Genomic DNA, 6336 nt, shown 5'->3' with positions numbered 1-6336 from the left:
ACATCAGGTATCCGATGCTTAACTGCGAACAATAATGATATGCAGATGATTTTGCTATCTCATCATTATCAAAAGTTCTCACAACCATAAAAGATCACTAAAAAACGATTTGAAAGCATGTAGCAGATATTGTAGAAAGTAGAAAGTTGAAAATAAACGGTGTCAAATCAGAAGCTATATTTTTTACGAGGTATATATCAGCTCGCAAACTACGCAGCAAGAAAATGTAAATTTACATTCTCGTATAATAATCAGACTCACTGAAAGACTTGGTGAAATACCTTGGTCTAAATTTAGATAAAAGACTGACGTATAAAAATCACGTAGAAAAATCGTGCATCAAATCTGGCAACATGCTAAAACCTCTATAGCGCTTTCTGAACCGGAAATCCAAGGTAAATTAAAAAAAAATAGCTTCTTCTATACTCTGCCTTGTTCATGCTAATGCTGACATACGACGGATTTTCCAAAGTTGTTCCAAAACTAACAAAAACAGATTACAAGTGACTTACGATAAAATAAAAAAAAATCCTAAATAAACCCCTATGGTATAGCACAAGGTTACTTTATGTTAAAACCAGTATGGACAAGTTAGAAGAATATATTGCCAGTATGAGCCTATTTTACAACATCTAGTGCACTAGTCTCTTTTTAGCATAGTATTTAAGTGCAAATAGTTCTATAGATAGTTTTTAGTCTAGGTCTTCTTTTTTTCTCCAGTTTTAAGTAAAAACAGAACAATAATTAAGAGTTTTTTGTTTATTTTTTTTCCTTCGAATGTTAGTTAAATATTACAAAAATAGTTCAGATATTTTTTTAAATTTTATTTGCATTATGACGGTTAAAGGCCGTATGGTCGACATAGTTTTCTGAAATTGAATGTCTATGGGCATTTGCTCCCAGTTATGAGCCTTATCCCGGGCTTGCTGGGTTGTTTTATGAACTAACTCATACTACAAATACTTGTCGACTTATATGACGTTATACTTGACGACTTCAAATTGCAACTTGATGATGTCTTGAGCAGAGCATACAGGACATTAGGTTTCATAATGCGTGCTACTTCTGATTTCAGAGATCTTTTCTGCCTGTGGACTTTATATTGCAGTCTGGTTCGATCTATTCTCGAATATGCTAGCGTTGTGTGGAGTACTTGCAGCATTGCAGGTTGTCTAGTTGTCGCCAGCGCACAGCATTACTTTTCGAGGATGGTTTTTCGGCGCTATTACAAAACCCAACCCATACCCACTTATGATATGCGTTGTCAGCTTTTAGGCATTGAAACCTTAAGTTAAAGACGTCATTTAGCACAAGCTTGTGTTGTAGGGGGATTGCTGCTCGGCTCTAGGGATGCTTCTGGTCTACTTTCCTCTATTTGTTTCTATGTTCCTTCCCGTACTGTCCGTTGTCGTGACACGTCTGTGGAAGCCCATCACACATTTTTTTTTAACGAGAAGGGAATCTTCAAAAGACGAACACGTAAGAGGAGGGTGAATACGGTTGCCATAAGCGTTTGTAAATTCCGGGGGAAGGAATTAGCGTCCTGGCGCGACCTCGTTAAACCACTCCTCGACCTGATCCAACCCTGCCGATGCGCTGAGATGCGTATTGCTCGTTGCAGGGGCGTGTGTGCTATGCACCCTTGTCGTCGATCCTCTGCTGCTGGCGTCGCTGCTCCGATGTCCCCTTTCGCTGCTTCTGCTGCTGCTTCGACGTCTTCGTGTGTTTGTTGGCTTTGTTGCTTCATCTAAAAGAAAGAGTAATGGGAAGAAATAGACATTAAAAATTCTTTGGATGCTGCATCGCCAAACAGCATCTACAATGTTTTGCGAGGTCCGTCGTTGTCGTCGCCTTCGCCGTGCCATCGATGGGCTCAGTTCATTCCACAACTGTTGCAGTGTCTTGAAGATTGCCCTGACGGCCGTGCGTACTGCGTTCCAAGTGTCCTTGTCGGCGCACATCTCTGCCACAAGGTTCTCCATGGTGAGTCGGGTTCGACTACGCTGTTGCATTTCTTGCTGTATTCGAGCGAATCGGGGACATGAGAACAGTACATGGCTCACGTCCTCCACGGCGTTGGTGCAAACTGGGCAGTTAGGTGACCCGTCCAGGATGGCTTTCTCGACGAAGTAGCTACGGAGAAATCCATGCCCCGTAAGGAGCTGGGTTAGGAAGAAGTCCACTTCCCCGTGCTTACGACTTAGCCAGACGGAAATGTCCTGTATCAGCCTCCTCGTCTTCATTCCTGGAGCTGTGGGTTGCGTCCCTGCCACTGTCCATTGTTGCTGCCAACGCCTTAGCGTTTCCTCATGTTGCCGTTTCCTGATGTTCGCAGACGTTTCACCAGTCGATTTGAATTCCTCGTGGCACCGAATGTCCTCGTTTATCAAGAGCACGAGCGGGATGGTATCGGCGACAACACATGCCGCATCGTACGAGACCGTCTGGAAAGCGCTAACTACCCGGAATACTCCCGTGCGATGTGACCTTTGAATAGTCGTGCGATGTGTTTGTCTTGCCAATGGCCATTTCGCCCATGCCGCGGCTCCATATCGGATGATGCTATTGGCGACGTTCACGAGTGGTCTCCTTCTGCTGCTCCGAGGACCACGCTTGTTCGGCATCAGAGCGGTCAAGACGTTAGTGATCAGTGTTGCCTTGTTGCAGACCGCTTCTAAATGCCGGCTGTGGTGCTGTTTACGGCAGAGCTCGACCCCCAGGTATTTCAGTGACTCCGTCGAGGTGATCGAGTGACCTCCCGTCTGTAGCTATCCTTGCTGCGGGATGTGGTGAGTGCAGAAGATCATGAATCCAGTCTTTTGGTGCGCTAGTTTCAATCCAACATCTGTCATCCATCTCTCGATCCTCTCTAAGTTCGCTGTAGCCTGTGTACTGATCTGTTCCGTTGTCCTTCCCAGCAAGGTAAATGCCACGTCGTCCGCGAAACCCATGATGTCTACTCGTAGTCCGTCGAGCGGTATTCGGAGTAGGTTGTCGTACATGACATTCCACAGTGTTGGTCCTAAGACTGAACCCTGTGGAACGCCTTCAGATACTGTCCTCGACACTATTCCTTCATCGGTCTCGTAGTGCAGCGTCCGTCCTGCAAAGTAGTGTCGCAGCATGGCCAGTAAATACTTCGGGGTGTCCTTTCGATGCAACGCCGCGCCGATCGCCGTCCAATTTGCCGTGTTGAAGGCATTTCTTACGTCGATCGTCACCATCGCACAGAGTCGGTCACAATTCCGCTTCTTGTCCAGCGCGACCTCCCCGTTGTTTAGCACCCTGGTGATTGCGTCCATTGTTGAGCGCTCTTTGCGGAATACGTACTGGGCATCAGCGAAGCCTCCCGTCGATTCCAAGTGGGCTGTAAATCTTCGCTGTATCAATCGCTCCATTACCTTACCAAGGACACTCAACAAACAGATCGGTCGATAGGAAGAGGGCTCACCAGGAGGCTTTCCGGCCTTAGAGAACAGCACCAATCTGGGAATATGCCGGCATTGAGGTAGTGTTGAAACGTTCTCTTGAAGACTGCTGGGAAGGCCGCCATTGCTGCGGACCCGGCGCTCGTCCTGGGTTGAGCGATTTGGCTATCCCGACTAGTTCGTCGTCCGTCACTGGTTCCTGGTTCGTTGCGTCGTCTTGTTGTCCTGCTTCCGGCCAGTCCATGAGTGGTCGGTCCGGGAAGAGGTGATCCACTATATGTCGTAGTTTTGCTGGATCACGTTCCTGCGGCACTCTTGCTCCCACCCATTGCTGCTTCTTGATACGGTATCCAGGTCCAAATCCGTTGTCGTCCAACTGCTCCGGTAGCTCGTCGCTTTTCTGCTGCTTGCTTATCCGCACTGCTCGCTCTAGTGCAAATCTCGCAGCCGTGCACGGTGGGTGTCTCTCGGCCCGCTCGAGCGTCCGTTCGAGCCCTCCGCAACCGACGTAGGTGCTGCGAAGCCCATCACACTTTGTATTGCTTTAATGATCTTCTCTTCTCGACCTTCAGATGGTTTAATCATTTATCTGATCATTTCTCGACTTTAACTCTTCTCTAGCTATTTCTCTTCTTTCCGTTCTCGTGCGCGTTCCCAATTTTAATGTCAATCTGCTCTTTTTTGTTGTTCCTTTTACCGTTTCCCGTTCCTCCCGCTCTGAGTTTTTCGATAGTCCTTGTCTTGTATTATTTTGTTTAAAACATTAGTTTTAGTTTTGCATTCGGGTACATTGTTGAGCAATAAAAGGCGGATTTTTTTTCATTAAAAGACCTAGCCGTATCGACTTATAGTACCACGTACCCGGATAGTCAGTCCTTGGCTACGGGGGATTGGTCCGGATAGGATTTTGGTCCGGTCCGTTCGTGTGAAGACCGGCTCCGCTACCATCATGCCACCGCGCCGCCCCATTAAGGGGGATTAATGTTAATAAATTAATAATAATAATAATAATAATAATAATAATAATAATAATAATAATAATAATAATAATAATAATAATAATAATAATAATAATAATAATAATAATAATAATAATAATAATAATAATAATAATAATAATAATAATAATAATAATCATAATAATAATAATAATAATAATAATAATAATAATAATAATAATAATAATAATAATAATAATAATAATAATAATAATAATAATAATAATAATAATAATAATAATAATAATACTAATAATAATAATAACAATAATAATAATAATAATAATAATAATAATAATAATAATAATAATAATAATAGCAGCTATCGATTGCAGTGGCCGGTAGTGATGTGGGCTGCGCTATTGATCTTGTTGTTGAGTGGTGGTGTGGATAGTTGAAGCAATAGTGATGGTGGCAGTGGTGTTCTCGTTTGTGGTAGGTGATGCTGGTGGTGTTGGTGGAATAGACAGTGGTGGATGTGTAGATTTGTGATGTGATGTGGGATGTGATGCGGGTCGCGTTGGTGTCGGAATCTATGTGGCACAATACGAATATAACGTAGGATAATATTTAACATTTAATGGATCAATTGGAAGGATGGAAAGGAACTTACGGATAGGAATCAAAGGATTAGACCATTCTCTCACCAAAAGCGGTGTACAATTATCATCAGTTCCGATATATATTTATAAAAACCAGCCAGACTAGTATGTTTAACAAAAATTAGGAGAAACCACCATTGTGTCCCCATAGCACAGTAGATTGATTTAACCAATAATTGAACACACACACCCCTCTTTAACTTCTCCTACAAATATGTGCGTGTACCAAGTTGTGTAATCAATTTAAAATTCATCTTGAGAACAATTCAACGTTTTATTCATTGTTTTTGCACAGCTTAAAACGCGTTTTGTTAATCACAAATGAATTTATATTACTCGTACTCATATAGGTGCAGCTATTAAAATTAATTTTCCTCCTTTGTCGGTACCACTACCTCTGGAGGTTTAAGACCTTTCTTTGTTATACTTCATTTACCCGTAGCTGGAAAGTAAGTCTTGCGTACGGGGGATTTGATCAGGATGGGATTTCAAAGCGGTCATTTCATGTAAAGATCGGCGCCGCTACCAACTAATCCACATGAAGATTTGAGAAATACTATTTTTCTATGTTGCATTGCATACTAAATTTATGCAAAATTTAGCAAGCACACCAGTGTCCCTTCTGAAATTCCATCTTACACATATATTAAATGTCATCTAGCACTGAGCACGAGCAGGTTTGTTCGGTATTTTTCAAAAACTGTTGACCACATTGCATTCGTGTGCACTGAACTCGCACGTAAACTTATTCATTTCCTAATGCATATATTAATGTTAATGTGAATGTAAACATTCACTGTGCATAGAAAGTAAGGGATGGTTAATACCTAAAATATGTAATGTTAAAAAAACTGCCTTTCCACAATTACAACTGTACCCATTTTAGTTGAATCCTGCCAGCCAAACTAATCGTACAACTGCTCCGTACCGCTAGCCAACTATTGGTGGCTATGTGAAATAAACGTGGTGTAAATCCACCACCTTCATTGGAAACAAGTGGACCTGGTTTTGCGGTCCACGGATTGTTTGGGCAGTGTTTGATGGGAAGCACAAAACAACATTCCATTGACCTGAATGTTAATTTCTCGCACACGGTGAACTTATCACGGCTGCACTTTGCCAGGACACGTACTTTAGTTAACAGGTAGGGATTAGAACGGTTGGGACAATTTTCAAAACAAAAACGCTGCTGAGGTGTGCATACTTGTAGATAAATTGTACACTAACCGCTTCGGTACATGATGTGATAATGCTGCTCTCTTTCCTGCTGTAAAGAGGAACCTTCGGGTCGTAAAATATCCTTATGCT

This window comes from Anopheles moucheti, chromosome 2 (genome assembly GCF_943734755.1).
Source record: "Anopheles moucheti chromosome 2, idAnoMoucSN_F20_07, whole genome shotgun sequence".
NCBI lineage: Eukaryota > Metazoa > Arthropoda > Insecta > Diptera > Culicidae > Anopheles > Anopheles moucheti.
This window is presented reverse-complemented; position numbering follows the sequence as displayed.